General features: G+C 37.3%; 1 protein-coding gene across 3 annotated transcripts in view; it reads right to left on the bottom strand.

The window, feature by feature from the left end:
* The window catches only part of pdgfrb (platelet-derived growth factor receptor, beta polypeptide), a 125,882-nt gene that overhangs the window by 93,751 nt on the left and 14,447 nt on the right, over positions 1–17,684 (bottom strand). The window lies entirely within an intron of this gene.

Below are 17,684 nucleotides of genomic sequence, written 5' to 3'. Positions count from 1 at the left end.
AAGAAGAGGGAAAAAAAACATAAGCCGCACCGGAGTATAAGTCGCATTTTTGGGGGAAATTTACTTGATAAAATCCAGCACATAGAACAGATATGTCATCTTGAAAGGCAATTTCAAATAATACAATAGAGAACAACATGCTGAATAAGTGTACATTATGATAATGTTACATGATGCATGAAAAACGAAATGCGAACGTGTTAACGTAACATAGCTATTAAGAGTTATTCAGATAATTATAGCATAAAGAACATGCTAACAAGTTTACCAAACCATCAGTGTCATTCCAAAACACCAAAATAACATTTGAAATGATATAATAAAGTGTTAATAATTACACACATAAGTGAATAAGTGTACAGTATGATAATGTTACGTGATGCATGAAAAACGAAATGCGAACGTGTTAACGTAACATAGCTATTAAGAGTTATTCAGATAACTATAACATAAAGAACATGCTAACAAGTTTACCAAACCATCAGTGTCACTCCAAAACACCAAAATAACATGTGAAATGGTATAATAAAGTGTTAATAATTTCACACATAAGTCGCTCCTGAGTATAAGTAAGTCACACCCCCAGCCAAAAGAAAATAAAAAACTGCGACTTATAGTCCAAATAATACGATAATAATAATATATAAGGTACTGTATATAAATGTAATATACAGTATGTGTTTATATTTATTTATTTATTTATTTATATATGGCAGAACACACTCAGGTAACTTGAAGTTCCGCTTTGAGACCCCCAATTTGGCCAAATTTCAAAATCATCATTGGAAAGCTTAAAATTTCAATTTTCTTTCGGGGTGGGGGATTTTAAACAGGAGGGCATTAAAAAAAAAAAAAAAAAAAAAAAAAGAAGAATTTATTAAACCCCCAATCCCTAACTCGAGGTGAAAGCATGAGAAAGCATGATTAAAGACACCATGATTTTAATGAGACATTATCGCGTACTTACCTTGTTTTGATCCAAAAACTCCGTGTAGCATGTCGAACCAAGTGTCAAGAAACAGCTGTGAATGCCCACAGCCGGACTTTTGGGGGATTTTATGGGTGAAAAACGGTGATATAACAAAGGTCGTGATGCAGAAACCGCAGACATCACGGACTGGTCGAGATTTTCTTTTTCAAATATTTACCCTTTTAAACGTTTGTTTTTTCAATTTTTCTTGGTTTGGATTGAGTATTTGTCATCTAAAATATCAGGGAAAATGCGACAGTAGATATCCATGACCTATTTACAGTCACTATTTTTTTCATTGTGACGTCATTTGTTTAAGTTTAAAATATGCGAATGAATAATTTTATAATGTCATTTTTACCTTCTTTTTATGGCTGGGTTGAAACAAAAGCGGTTGCGCGGTGTCTGTAAACAGGGGCCTCCAGGGTAAAACGGACAAATTAAAAATAGTTCGGGCGCTTAATGTGCCATGAAACTGCTATGGGTTCTATCAAACAAAACAGTTCTTTTGGCTTAAAATACAGCAGTTTATTTTAAAGAGGGGTGCAAGAGGGGTTTTCAGCTTTCAGTGAGGAGCAGAAATATTTGCACCCGTTGTGATTTTGCAAGTTCACCCACTTAGAAAATAGGTAGAGGTCTGAAATTTCTTTCATAGATGCATTTCCAGTTATTTCCACTTACAGACATAATAAAAAAAAATATTTGTAATTTACTGGGGTTAATAAGTATTTGTACCCCTGAGAAAATCAGTGCTAAAATTTAGTGCTGATGCCTTTGTTTGCAATTACAGAAGTCAGACGCTTTCTGTAGTGCTTCACCAGATCTTTACATATAGAAATGGAGATTTTGGCCCAATTCTCCACACAAATCTTCTCTAGATATGTCAGGTGTCAGAGCTGTTGTTGAGAAACACAAAGTTTCAGCTCCATCCAAAGATTTTCTATTGGATTGAGATCTGGAGACTGGCTAGGCCACTCCAGAACCATGATATGCTTTTTACGCAGCCATTCCTTGGTCAGCTTGGCTATGTGCTTCAGATCATTGGTATGTTGGAAGATCCAGCCATGACTCATCTTCAAGTCTCTGACTAAGGGAAGGACGTTGTGGCTCAAAATCTGACGATACATTTCACTATTAATCCTCTGCTTTATACAGTGCAGTCGTCCAGTCCCCTTTGCCAAAAAGCAGCCCCAAAGCATGAGGTTTCCTCCCCCATACTTCACAGTGGGGATGGTGTTCTTGGGATTGTACTCATCCTTCTTTTCCCTCCACACACGACGAGTAAAGTTTGTCCTAAAAAGTTCTACTTTGGTCTTTTCTGAGCACAGCACTTCCTCCCATGGCCCCTCTGCATCATTCAGATGGTCCCTGGCAAACTTCAGACGGGACTTCACATGTACTGGCTTCTACAGGGGAACCTTCTGAGCAATGCATGATTTTAAACCATTGCACCGTAGCATTCTACTGACATTTGAAACTGTGCATCCAGCTTTCTTCAGGCCATTTACCAACTCCTGCCGAGTAGTTCTAGGCTGAGCCCTCACTTTTTGTCATCATGAGGGATGCCTCACGAAGAGAGATTTTACATGGAGCCCCAGTCTGAGGTACATTATTAGTCATGTTTAGCCTTTTCCATTTTCTAACAATCGCTGCAACTGTTGATTTGTTCTCACAAAGCTGCTTTCCAATTGTCCCATAAGCTTTTCCATCTTTGTGGAGCTCAACAGTTTTTTCTCTGGTGTCTTTCGAAAGCTCTCTGGTCTTGCCAATGGTAGCAGTTGGATTATGACTGACTGTGGGGAGCTCAGGTGACAATATTCAGCTCAAACGGGGGGTGGGTGGGTGAGTAAAGGTAGCTTTTTTTTTTTTAAGGTAGACTGATAACTCTTTGAATGTCATAATTATTGCTGATGCACAGGGGTACAAATACTTATGAACCCCAGTAAATTACAAATACATTATTGAAAAATCATACAATGTGGGTTCCGGATTTTTTTTTTTTTTTTTTAATTATGTATCTATAAGTGGAAATTCATCTATGATTGGAATTTCAGACCTCTACTAAAAGGTGACACTTACCATTGAAATTAAGAAGGAAATGATGGAAAAATATGAGCATGGTGTGCATGTGAGTGAACTGGCTCGACAATATGGCCAGTGTCCTCCGACATCCGTTCACCAGTCTCTTTAAGTTAAGATGACAATAAAAAAGTTTCGTTATTTGCGATTTATCATTATTATTAGTAGTAGTATTATTATTGTAACATAGGCATGGAAGTCGCCAGCTTTGTCAGGTTTTTAATCATTTATTTCAGAACTTTGCAATACAACACAGCTATTGTCTGACGTAGCCGACGCCAACAACAACATGAAACACGGTGCATTCAGGAACAGCATGCAACAAACAACAGCCACATTAGGAGCCGATTCGTTACATTATTATTATTATTATTACCGTATTGGCCCGGTGTTTTTTGCATTGAAATAAGAATGAAAAAGTGGGGGTCGGCTTATATTCGCGGTCTAGACGTTATACCCATTCACGACGCTAAATGGCGCCAGATATCATTGAAGCGATGTATTGTCATGACAGATCTCAGCTACTCGCAAGTTTAACCAGTTTGCATTATTTTATTGCAATGTTTTTCCTTATTCAGATTTCTTTCGGGACTACAGTTACAGTTAGACTTCACTTTGATGGTCAATGCAGTTGTTGCAATTTTGTTGTTTTATCATAATAGATTGGTTTATTTGCATTTCAAAAACCAGAAGCCATTCATTTACGAATATGATTGCACTTAAATTTACATATTTAAATGTTCAGATATTAAGATTTGAACGAGGCAAAATAACATGCCTTTTCTCTCAAATATATTGTTATAATCATTTGTTTCGGATGTACTGTAATTATTTTCTGTGTAAAAATTAATTTGGTGTTCAAAAAGTCTTTTTTCAAACTTGAGTCTTGAAAAAGAGTGGGTCGTCTTATAATCAGGGCCATCTTATATTCAGGCCAATACGGCATTATTACATTATTACGATTTGTATTTATGATTTAATTGTATTGCTATGTGTAATTGCCATTTGTAATTTTACCAGCTGTATGTATTACGGATTTAGCATAGGTAAGGCATAATTGAATTACTCTATAATGTATTCTTATGGGAAAATCCCACTGGAAATACGACCAGAGAAGGTGTGTCTAAACGTTTGTCCTGTACTGTATATACTGTATATCATTATATATTTAATATTCAAGGTTGTTTTTTTTTTTTTTTTTTTTTTTTTTTTTTGTCACCAAGAGTAGTCAATTGGGTTAAAGGATTTAAGTGTCGACTTTTGAATAGCTGTCTCTGAAAGGGTTAAATTGAGTAGAAGATTAGTGAACAATTTTATTTTGTAATATTATTTAATCACCTTGACAATTGTAAATGGGTCATTCCAAAATTCAGGACATTTTAAATTCCACCCTTCAAATTTTTAAATAATCTACATACAAAATCCTAACATGTTCTGTTTTCGAGTAAATATACTTGTCCTGAGACCAAAGTAAATAAAAACCCTAACAAAAGATGATGCCTGCAAATGTACATTTAAAATAATAATAATAATAATAATAATAAGTTTCGAGTACCCCCTAAAATGCACATTTTCTCATGTCGCACTCAATGATATTTCAGACACTTTGCAATTAAGTGTGAAATCTTCATGAGGCGACTGCAGTGTTGGAATATTAAACTAAACAAAATAAAGAAATCTGGAGCTTGATTTTTGCCAAATAATCTAGACTTTTCTGCATCCTTTTCTAGAATTGGCAAACATATCCACAGAGGATAATTCATAAACACATTAATCTTGTATCATATTACACGTTAAAAAAATGTTTTTCAATGTGCTGAATTGGTCAGTGAATGGTGCACAGATGGTTTGCGTGCAAGGGGCTTTTTTTTTTTTTCCTGAGTTTGAACTCGACAAGTTTAAACACTGTCAAGTCAAAACAATATGCTCAACTGCTCTTTGCTATGCTCTTTAAGGACACCAGATCAGGGTGTCCACCTCTCGTAACAGGATATGTGACAACAGAATCAGCAAAAAGCAGCCTGGATCAGGTACCATAGTAGACTTTTTGCAAAAGCTCCTCCCTTGATAGTTGCACTTGTTATGCCGACATTCTTAATGACTCCAGGCGTAAACCCGAGTGTTTTAAGTGTTATATTTTGGAGCAATACCAGTGCAACATCCTCCAGTTTGAGGCAAAAGGGTTCATAATATGCAGGAGAGGGTTATATTGAAAATATAAACAAATGTAGCACGCTATCGAGGCAAATGCATACAGTTTCAACGCCTACAGCTAAGCCATTGGTTTTGATACTAAGGTTTCCGTTCACAAAATGTTAAATGACAAATATATATATAATGTGTTTAAAAAACTTATTAGGACACTATGTTTATTCCAAAAAGAAGAAGCATCAACTCAGACGCAAATTTATATAAAAATTATGTCAATTGTTTGTGCTGTAAAAAGTTTTGTTTGTGCTGCTATCATTTTTAATAGATTTACAGTTCTTTTATAGATCATTCTGAGGTCACCCAGCCTCATATTTTGGAAAAAAAAAAAGCTAAAATAGGTGTCAATCCTTTATGCTTCATTTTTGCTGTAAAAAAAAATTGGTGTGTGCTGCTTTCTATCTATGGCGGAACAGAACCACAATGGTGTCATTCGTTTGTGGAAGGTTTGTGCCCGTTTGTGCTGCTGAGATATTAATTTCGAGTAAGGACGTTAATCGCAGCCTCTCTGTCGCGTCTGACAGAGATTATTCTCTCAATAACAGAGGAATGGCTCAACAGCTAGCACATATGTAGCACAAACGAATGGCAGCCCTTCGGGTCCATTTTGCAGTAAATGGGGGGCTGCGAGTCACGTCATCACTCGAGTTTAATATCTCAAGCACCCAAGGGCGTAGATTTGCATGGGGACGGTAGGGACATGACACTGCCAACTTTTCAGGATGCTTAAATCGTCCCCACCAATTATTAAGCAACTTTATTGGCTTTATATCATGAGTTCAGTTATAAAGATAATTTAGATTGTCTTTCCATATGTTGTATGGATAGACCCTATCATTTTTAAGTTCATTATGTTCAGGCTGACATTTACCCCTTTCCACTTGCTGAATGTGCCAGTCCATTTTTTCCCTCAAACACACGTTTGATTGGCTGATGGGATGACCCCCCCTCCCCCACACACACACACACGCACACACACACTCACAGCCCTGACAGAGATACAACATGTCGACAACATGCCGCCTTGTCCACCCCCTTCGAAGACGAGGGATATTAGAATTTTATTTTAGCCAGTAGCAGCAGCAACCACTGTAAGTAATGTAAAAAGACATCAATGTTGTGGAGGTGGGGAACAAACCCCTAATTTTGCTACTGAAAGTCCGACCTGCATCATAGTTAGCATAAAATTAAACTGTATTAATTTGCTGACCTGCAAAACTCGAGTAGGAAGCTGCTTAGAGAGAAGTGTCCTTCAGTATGTTTTCTACTGTTAACGTTAATTGTGAGAAATGTAGTGTTTAACCCCTTCTCCCCAATTTTCATTTTTATTTTATTTATGTGGTCTTAAAGCAGCCCAAAGGAGCTTTCATTTTTTGTTGTTGTGTTTGGTTGTGTTTGTGGAAAAAAACAGCTAGTTGTGTTTTACCTGAAGGAAGGCTCCATTTTTTTTTTTTTTTTTTTTTTTAATACACTAAGATGTTTTTTCAGTTATATTTAATTTATTTATTTAGACAATGTTGAGTGGTCTTCAGACAATATTAATATAATTAAATATAGTATAATATAAATATATATTTAATATATTATACAGTATATTCAATAGAATATAAATTACCCTAAACCCTAAACCCTAAATTATATTATATTATATATATATCATATTATATATTATATATTAAACATGATATAATATTATATATATTAAATATAATATAATTTAAATTCTGCTCAAGAATTGCAATTTTAATTTGCTAAAAAAAAAAAAAAAAAAAATACATTTTAAGTTTTCAAAATGTTTCATTAGTAGTTTTTGAAAACAAAGGTTGAATCGAACAATGTATTACTTTAACTAATACATATGAAAGTTCATCATCATCATTTAGCCTATCAATTAATTAGGTTCATATTCGTGAGAAATGTAGCCCTGACCCCTATTCACCCAATCTGTATGGTCTTATTAATGTCCCGTCCCCAGCAAAAAGTGTACATGTAGGTTATGCTGTTATATTGTCCCTACCAATGTTGAGACCCAACCTACGCCCTTGCAAGCACCCCACGGCATTCGTTTGTCCTAGTTGTTGTCGTTTGCGCTGGTTGTTGGGACATCCCTCTGTTATTGAGAGAGTTGGTAAGCTTCGTTAGCCACGGGAGTTGGATACGGAAAAGTTGCGAGTGATGTCATCTTTCGAAATTAATATATTTGACAGCACAAACAAACACAAATGTAGCACAAACGATTGACGTCCTTTTTATATAAATTACGTCTGATGGGGGGGCCAATTTAACGGAGGTGCATCGCTTTAATGTAGCGTACTCTCAGAACCGATTGCAAAGACATGAAGTTAACCATTTTTAGCTAATGAAACAGCTACTTAGACGTTATAATATGCGAGAACTAACTACAACTTTGATAACCATTTTTGTGAATGTCTTTGCATCTACTGTACGAGCAAGTTAGGCAAGCCAACTCGCTAGTTAGCCTCAGGTATTAGTTAAATCTAAAGAGGTAAAACGTATTTATGCTTGTTCATTTTGAAAACATTTAGATGGGAGTGATGCCGCGCGTCCCAATTTTTTAATCCATTAGAATCCAGTTGTGTGGTTTTTTTTTTTAAATTCATACTGATATACTCACGATTAAAATATTCTGTGTGGGCATCGGTTCACCGTTTTGGACGTCCGCAGTTGTCTCTCCTTTCGTCTTCTTCCTTTAAGTTTTATGGCAGGTGGTGAACTACCAAATCAATCAGACAATGGTGCCTCCTAAAGTTAGTCGGACATGCTCCCTTAAAGGGATCGACGAATATAAAGACTTGTATGATCTGATAAGTCACAAGTGTTCTTGTGTACTAAAATATGTTATTAGAAACACATAAAATATTGCCATTGATTTAAAAATCTATAATATTTAGTGCATGTTTTGACCTACGCAGGGTGCACGGTGGGGGTGATGACGTGGTTGGGTTATACTGGGAGAATAGCTGTGCTTGATACTAGGGAGGAGTTCCCGATGTCGTACCAGCTCATCAGCAGTGTATGTAAACCGATCCTAGGCGGGTTGCCGAGATATTGACTTGTTTCCATTTGACAATTCTTATTCTCGATCCCTTTGTTGCTAGTTCCATCCTTGCCTTGTTTTTGTTTTTCATTCATCTGACGCCCTCGTTTTTGGAATCCTCTACCTTGTGCAGGTATTTGAGTACATTATTTGTTTTCACCCTGCTTTTGCAGCACTTCACCGCAGTTTTCCCAGTTTCTTTTTATTTTTTTATTCACCTGCTCTCATGGACCCTTTTTTGTCTCACTATTTGCGATTGCCTGTTTTTTTTTTTTTTTTGTGTTTGTTCGTAATAAACCTGTGTACGCAATCCCTCTGTTACTGTTGTCTGCTTTAGGGTGCAAAACTCGCTTCTGCATTCGCAGACCGTAATAGATTTGTTGGTTTTAATTTGAGGACTTAAATTACTGATTGCAGCGAATAGATCAATAAACAGTACACATACTATCGATGTAGATAAAAATAACATGGTCGTGGTGGTATTAGTTAATGGTACTAAACAGTGTGGGCTTGAACGCTTCCTGCATGCAGCAAAGGTGCTTTAAATACAAATAAAGTACACGGCAGTCCTCTTATATCTCAATGTGCAAAATAAGGCATCATTATAATCTGTTGGGCAGAAAATGATACGAATAGCCAGCAATCAAAAGTTAAGTGCATTTATTCATTTGTTTTCCGTGTCGCTCATTGGTCTTAAGCATTTATTTACGCCGTTTTCATGTTGCATATGTATTTTTATGATGTAACTTGTTTATTTAGCACTTTTGGATAATGAGATTCCAACTGAATATAAAAGAATGCTTATTTACCGCCACAAATGCTTTGGGAGCAACATCTGATAAGGGCGCCAAATATGAGAACAACGATCATCAACCTGGACAGTGCTTTTACGTGACAAAAATATGATGGAGGCGGAGCCCATTAGACGTCTCGGTTGAGGCAAATTACATCAAAGTTTTCGTGTGCTGTGATGCACAGGCTATCTGCAAAAATAATAAAACTGCTGTAAAGCACACGGCAGCTCTGGATGATAACACCTGTGCAAAAATAATACAACTGCTGTAAAGCACAAGGCAGCTCTGGATGATAACAATCTCCATAATTATATTGGAATAAGTTTGATCACCCAATAGTTTACCATGAAGATCTGCAAACAAAAGCTGGAGTTCTTGACAGCAAACACTCTCCTGCTCCGTCACTAGAGCAGGACAGTATTTGCTGTCACTGTCACGAGATGAACTTGCCACATGAACAGTACTGGTTTTGTCCTAACCTTGTCCCATCCCATCTTTCCTGTTCATTTTGCTTTTGCTGCTCGTTTCTTGAAATATCGACAGTATTGTCGTGCTCATTAATATTCTGGTTCAAACTAAAAGGGCTGATCAGAAGACATGTTTGTCTCGCTAAACAGTCATACTCTGAAAGTTAACGTCACCGCCCGGGGCACATTGCGACGTCAACAACAGTCCTAGTCAACCCAATTTTACAAATTTTATAGAAACCAAAACATCAAGGGGGATTTTAATATCAAATTATTATTCCTCATACTAACAATTATCTTTTAAGAACTACAAGTCTTTATGTCCATGGATCTCTTTAACGGTATCTAGGATGGGTGATTGATTTATGGCTGTGTGCAAAATGTCAACTGAGACATCACTTAACTCACACAGATGCATGATTCTGGTTGAAGAATAAATGACAGCAAAAGTTGTCTACAAAAATAAATAAATAAATAAAGCTGATATCAGCTTCAGGACAGAGTGACTGTGCAAAACCAGCTGTCCCACATGCACAGGCAACACACGTTCTGGAAACTGTTTTTGTGGTTTCCTCCATCAAATTGAGCAGTAAACTCTGTTTGTAGTGGCAGTGGTAGGACATTATAAGGACTGCTTGCGTTAAGACCAACAGTGGAAGAGAATGACAGGTTTGGATGTGGCTGGCCTTTGATATTCCTTTAATGGATTTTGTCCTTAACTCCTTGGGCTACACGAGAGGAAACACATTAACATATAAAAACTCAAACACATGTTGTCACTGGAATAATGTACATGTTCCCGTTCTCCTTGAGCTGTAAATCCTACTTTTGTCAACAATTGGCCCTATTTCAGCAAGTAACAAGTCCCACCCACGATCGAAACTATTTCTGCTCATTTGGGGATAGATGGATATTAAATATTGTTGCAATCACACCACCTCCCTTTTTGACACTGATGGGTTAAGGCTCCTCAGCCTGCCTCATAAGGAGTGGAGGAAGCCTACACACACTAGAAAGTCCCTAGGCTCTTACACACCCCCACAACCCCATCAAAAAAAGAAACAAAAACAGCTGTGTACAATTAAAGACAACTGTCTAAAAGTCCCACTCTTTTCCTTAAACAGCACCATCTTGTGAAGAATGGCTGGGACAAGACGGGACCTGAGTAATTGTTTGCACTTTTTAGGCACTTCTGGCTAAAATGGAATCAGTCACGTTAAACAGTCGAGAGGTAGCTCTGAGACCTAATACAGATGGGTTCGGTTTAACAAAAGTGCAGAGCTGAACATAATATTTTTATCATGGAAAAGCAACAGGATGTTATTCTTGGTCCTGCTGGCTCACTGCGTTGTTTCGCGCACGAACACGCACGGGCCCGCATACACACATACATGCATATCGAACATATGTATGAGTGCTGTCAAAATTATAGCATTAATGCATACATTAAACGAAAAAAGAAATGTCGCATCAATCATGTTTCTATATTAGGTCCTAAGAAATTGTGACCATATCAAAAAATGAAAATGACTGCACTAAAGTAATTTTACATGCAGAAAACAAATTTGGGCAAGGTCATAGATTTGCATAGGGACGGTATGGACATACCGCTACCAACTTTTCAGAATGCTGAAATTACCCCCACCAATTTTTAATCAACCGTATTTGTATTATATAAGTTCAGTTAGATTGTCTTCCCATATGTTCTAAGGATGTAATAGATAGAATAGACCCAGCCATTATTAAGTGAAGTATTTTCATTATGTTGAGACTTACATGCTGCCACCTTCGAAGAGAAAGGATATTCAAAGTTTTTTTCGGCCAGCAGCAACCACTGTAAGTAATATAAAAAGACGTCAATGTGGTGGAGGTGGGGAACACGCCACTAATTTTGCTACTGAAAGTGAATTGGCTAACCTGTATATCTCGAGTAGAAAGCTGCTTAGAGAGAAGCGTTCTCCTGTATGTGTTTTCGACTGTTAACGTTAATTCAACTGTGCATTTTTTTCATGAGGTGGTGTGGCTCAGTGGTAGAGTAGTTGTCCACCAACCCAGAGGTTGTGGGTTCAATTGAAAGGTGGAAAAGCGCTATACAAGTTTAACACCATGAATTAAAATGTATTTATTTCTTTTTCTACATCATATAATTAAAAATATTTTTTTTGCAGCCTATGCAGATATTTTTATTCCTCCCATAAAAAACACACAGACAAATACACAGTCACTGTAGATTTCCTTTGTAGCGTCCCTACCAATGTTGAGACCAAACCTACACCCTTAAATTTGGCAGTCAAATCTTGCTCACTTTTACCATTTCATACAGGGTATCCGCAATGTCTTAAAAAGTCTTTAGATTTAGGATTAGAAAAAAAGTCCTAAATCCAATATAGAAAATATATTAATGATACGAGCTCCTTCACATCATGAGGTTGCTTGTGGAACGGATTGACCTTGCATCATAAGGGTCCACTGTACTTGGTTCTCTTGGTTCCACTGTTACCAAGTCAAGCTATGCGCTTCTGCGTGAATAGGTTTCATGTATATGACATTCTAGAAATAAAAATGTATTTTTGTCACAAGATTTTTACATTTACCCATGCTTTATATTGTGCAAGTACCTGACTTTGATCAATCTTAATTGATCAAAATTCAAAAGTATGGTTAATCTCATTTTAAAAATCAACTTTCAGTTAAATGGAATACATAGAATCAGCGGCACGGCAGTGGGGTGGGGTGTTGCAGCATCCCATGGTGTTGGGGAGGGAAAAAAGTGTTTTGGTAGATTCTTTTTTGTTGTTGTTAAAAATAGATAAATAAATAAAACATTAAAACAATAGAGTACAGTATTTAACTTCGGGGATTAAATATATATGTTGAAAAAGTTTTTTTTGTTCATAACATGGTCACCAACTGACACATTGCTTGCTACCAGGCAACATTGTATAAGGTGCTATTGGAAAAGTGAACTGATAACAGGAGGCGTTAATATGGTGCAAAAACAAATCAGTGATCAAAATTCTTCAAAATTCCAATCGAGATCGAAAATGAAGATGATTACGATGATAGTTCTATATGTGTCTTCAAATAGGTAAGATATGCTTGCATTATAGCCCGTTGTTGCTGTTCAGCTGCCGCCATGCAGAGCACTGTTAGATACTCGTGTGTGTAGTGTTGTAAAAAAGGGGGTGTTAAACTGAGATTTACTCGACCTTTTAGTTTTCAAATGTGTTCGTGTGTCATCGCGCCGTCTAGCTGCAATGATGTGCGTTATAATACATGGGCGCTTTTATTTCCTATACAAAAACTCCAACACACACTGTAGGTGAAAAAGAATGCTTGTCTTTTAAGTAGCCTAGTAGTAGTACGTAAACTAAGAGTGTGATAATATCTCGATACAGCAATATATCGGGATATTTTGCAACACGTTCGGTTATCGATATGCTCCCGCCAAGTATCGATACTTTTATTTAACATATTGGCCATACAATGGAGTATGGATGCTGTAAACTGCTCAATGTTTGTTGAGCAATTCCTTGGCGGTCCACTAGGGGAGCTCGGGAGTGGCGGTGAAGGTAAAGTGCGCACAAGTCATCTAGAGAGAAAGAGAGGAAGCTCTAAGTGGGTTGAAGAAATAAAAAAGCTCCGTGAGAACGGTGGAGGAAAAAATGAGAAAAATATTGCTACAAATCACACATGGGGACACACTTTAGATTTTACACCAACAAGTAAGGAAGTAAGGTGAACAAGGACTTTGCTGTATGCAAGAATTGTCTTACAAAAATAAGGTTCACTGGGAGCTGGTGACAAAGTGCGCACCGGATTTCTTCACTGCTTCGCATTCATCACTTGAGGTAAGAAAGCTTTGCAATGTAGTTGATTTTTAATTTACATGTATTATTTTGATGACATTTGGTGTTGAATGATATAAAATAAACCAGGACCCTAAACTGCATGAAAATGAATATCGAACAAGCCCACATGAATTAACCGATTTATTTGATATTGAGAACCACTTTCCATCTAGTTTACTACACAAACTGTTATTACTGCCATTTTAATACAATAAGTTATAAAAATGGTTTGAATAGGTTCCAAGATATATAAAGTGATGTGCATGATAATTAATGTAGCCTACATATTAAAATAGGTAATTATTGCATTTTTAATTTCTATACATTCAATTAATATTTTTTTTAATTCAATACTTCCAACACAAAAAAATGAGGATTTCAACTCAAAAGCTATGAAGTAGCTAATATTTTTTTTGTTTTATTTTGTTGTTTTTAAGGTGAGGAAGACTGTGACTGAGCAAGTCAATGTAGGCAAATTGTGGAAGTGCTCAAACCAACGATTTTGGCAGCAAAGGTCATATACGAAGAAAAGACCCACCAATTTTATCATTGCCCCACTCCCAGCTCAACTGCTGACACCTACAGCACTTTTTTTTTTCTTTTCTTTTTTTAAAGATTTAAAACTTTAAAGAAATTAAGGGTGCCATTCATCATGATCTGTCCAAGCGATATCAGTGGTTGTGGTTTGTTTCCTCTATATGTGCAGGTGCACAATTTGCAGTAGATTTATATTTTACAGCAATGTTGCACAAAAATTGTGTCACTGTTAAATAAATGACTTAAACAGTATTTTTTTCTATTTTGAAATATATATATATTTTTTTTATCGTTTCAACAGTTGTATCGTAGATTATGTATCCAATTTCTGACCAATATATCGATAATCGCTGTATCGTGATATCGTGAGATAATCGTTATCGTGAGCCTTGTATCGCGAATCGTATCGTATTGTGAGGTGCCCTGAGGTTCCCACTCCTAACGTAAACTATCCAGCATGTGTGTGTACTACCTTGTGCACGCCTTGTATGAAAAAAAAAACACGCGAGCATGACAAATTTGACCGAAACGGCTGTTTTTGGATGGGAAACACTAAAAACAATTCTGAGGACCCCTTGCTGTGAGTGACTTTCAGCTCCCGTCCATAAGATCAAAAGTGTTTAGGGGCTGATATTGTTAAAAACGAGTCTATCCCAGCTGACTATGAGTGAGAAGAATGGTCAGCCAACAATTTAGTCTTCCTAACATGCAAGCATGTTTTCAGTAGGTGTGAGAGGAAACCGGAGTATCTGCAGAAACCCCATGCCCAGGCATGGAGAAAACATGCCAACTCCACACAGGAAGGTGGGAACCTCACTAACCTCTATTGGGGCGGATATACTAACCACGGTCCACCGTGCCACCCAGGGTGTAAAGTATAGCTGTTAAAACTGTCAAACTGTTAGTCAAGGATTACTCGAGAAATCTGATCCTCAATAATTTGTGTTGCTGAGGGTATCACGTGTGTTTCCATCTAAACTTGTCAGCAAAATACTCCATTACTAGAACAAGTGTAAACTGTAAGAGAAAACTTTTTCCCTCCCAACTTTAGGGAGTGTAAGGCTTGTCGTGGACCGCCTATCAGCTCGTACATGTGAACACGCTGCTTGCTTTGTACTTTCATTATCCAAAAGTGGAGCGTTGTAACTCATAATGAAAGCATTTCCTCCTCGCAGTGACCTGCAGGAGAGGCCGCGCTCAATGAGGTGCAGCTGCCTTGTCAGCGCTGTGCCAGTGTGGTGGGAGGGAAACAAGGAGGACGCCAGATGGCAATAACACTTAGAGCTTTTCAATGAAGATACCTTTCAAATAAGTCTCTAAGTGCAGCATTAAAGAAGTGGTGACTAATTGAGGCCCGATGAGCCATGTTCAATTCAAAAGTAGTGATTAATAATGAATAAGCAAATAACTGACTGCCAAATACAGCACTGTATGACTCATATTTGATTAAAAATAAAGAAAAAATACTCCCATCAATGAGCTAATATATATTTTTGATAGTCTAACTAGTTTAAGCAGCTTCTAAATAACAAGGGAAGCGAGATCCGCCTTGTTTTACAACACGTGTGCGTGACAGAGCGCTCTGTGAGCTGAATCAGTCTGCTGGTATGTTTTCTACATGGTCGTAATGTGAAGCACATTTACACAGAACATGTGGCGAGCGGCTCGGGCCAGGAAACAGCTGATGACGAAGGATTAGACCCGGCCCGATGGAATGGAGCCGACCGCATTAGAAGACCTTGTGCATACCAGGAGTCTGATGCCCGCTGAGAAACATCCCGTAAGGTGAGGACTACAATTCAACATTGCTTGTTTCACCTAAAACTGCAATTCATTTTTATAGCCTCAAAAACTATAATATTATAGCTTATGAATACAATGGAAAGCAAACAGGTTGACGTTTCAAAATTGCTCCCGGAGGAAATAATCAAAAATATGAAAACATAAATAGTCATAAACATTAGTCAAGCTGACATCAATCATAGATAACAATTCCCACCAGCAGCATTACACTGAGTCTTTCAACAGCTCCTTAAAGGGTACCTCGGGTAGAAAGACATGTAGTTCTTAAAAGATAAATGTTAGTACAAGTTATAATAATGTTTTCGTTTTAATAAAATTTGTGAAATTTAACTAGTAGGTCACCATTGTTTTTTGACGTCGCAGGGCGATGACGTCACATGGTTACGCTGCCGAACTTCCACAGTGTCACTTTTTAACTACCTAAACATGTCATCGGTTCTGCCCTTCCAATTTGAACCCGAGTGGAACATTAATGAGAAGGACAGCAAACGCAAAATGAACAGGAAAGACGGGATGAGACAAGTAGCGTTCATGTGTCAAAATCGCTAGTGACAGCACTCTCCTGCTCTTGTGACGAGAGCAGGAGAGTGTTTGATGTCAAAAATTGTTTGCAGATCTTCATGGTAAACTATTGTGTGATCCAACTTATTCCAATATTTTTATAGAGATAGTTAGCATCCAGAGCTGCCGTTTGCGTTCCATATAAATTGGGTATACAGTGAAACACAGCAGTCTAATTGTTTTTGCTGATAGCCCGTGTATCACAGCATACGAAAACGTTGATGCAGTTTGCCTTTACCGAGACGTCTAAGGGGCTCCGTGACCGAGAGAATGCTACCTTACCTTATTTTTGTCACGCGAAAGCAGATGTCCAGATTGTTGATCATCCTGCCGGTGTTCTCAGATTTATCAGACGTTGCTCTTGAAGCTTTCTTCCCGGTGAATAAGCGATACGGAAAACGAATAGATGTATTAAACTTAGTTTTATTGCTGGCTGTTAGTATCATTTTCTGCCCAACAAATTATAATGACGCCTTATTTTGCACATTGAGATCTAAGAGGCAGAGAAAGGTGAGTGGACACGGGCATTCAGATTCGTAGCTCGGACTGCGCCGTTCATTGGCATAGGCTTCGGCAACCTTCACAATATACAACTGAACATAAATATCATAGTGAAAATATGACAAGAAAAATAATATTCATATCGCTCAAAAAATAATGTTCACAAAAAGAAAAGTGCTCCAATCTATATTAATGAGGCCCTATTCTCACACAGTTAAACAAAAATGCAAAGAGAACTGACATTCACAAACAGTTAAACAAAAATGCAAAGAGAACTGACATTCACAATCAAAATATATATGCAAAATACACATAAAACTTACTCAGACTTTGGTCAAACTATTTATATTTAAACATTTTAGCAACTCGTTTAGCTCAACGAATACACTGGATGGCAATATTTAGTCACAATATACAAACTATGATGCTGGTAGCCATTATCAGGTGTCTTTCCTTCACAACATATAATTGAACACATGGCACATTTGGCTTACGGCGCCCACAGAGGAAAACTACATGGTCAGTCAAGGGACAAAACGAAGTCATTGGCTTGATCTCTAATTAAATTAAAACTCGCCATTGACACCTTGTGGCGTATTTTAATCACTACTTTACATAGTTAAGTACGTACTGTGCCGTACTGTGGAAGTACGGCAGCGTGGCCATATGACGTCACCGCCCTGCGACATCAACAACATTGGCGACCTACTAGTTAATTTTTTTGGTTTAAAATTGTTCAAATTTTATTAAAACAAAAACATTAAGAGGGGTTTTAATATCACCTTATTATAACTCGTACTAACATTTATCTTTTAAGTACAACATAAGTACTACATGTCTTTCTATCCGTGGTTC

Source organism: Corythoichthys intestinalis, chromosome 11 (genome assembly GCF_030265065.1).
Source record: "Corythoichthys intestinalis isolate RoL2023-P3 chromosome 11, ASM3026506v1, whole genome shotgun sequence".
Classification (NCBI taxonomy): Eukaryota; Metazoa; Chordata; class Actinopteri; order Syngnathiformes; family Syngnathidae; genus Corythoichthys; species Corythoichthys intestinalis.
The sequence above is the reverse complement of the archived record's forward strand: the minus strand, read 5'-3'. Positions and strand labels throughout refer to the sequence as shown.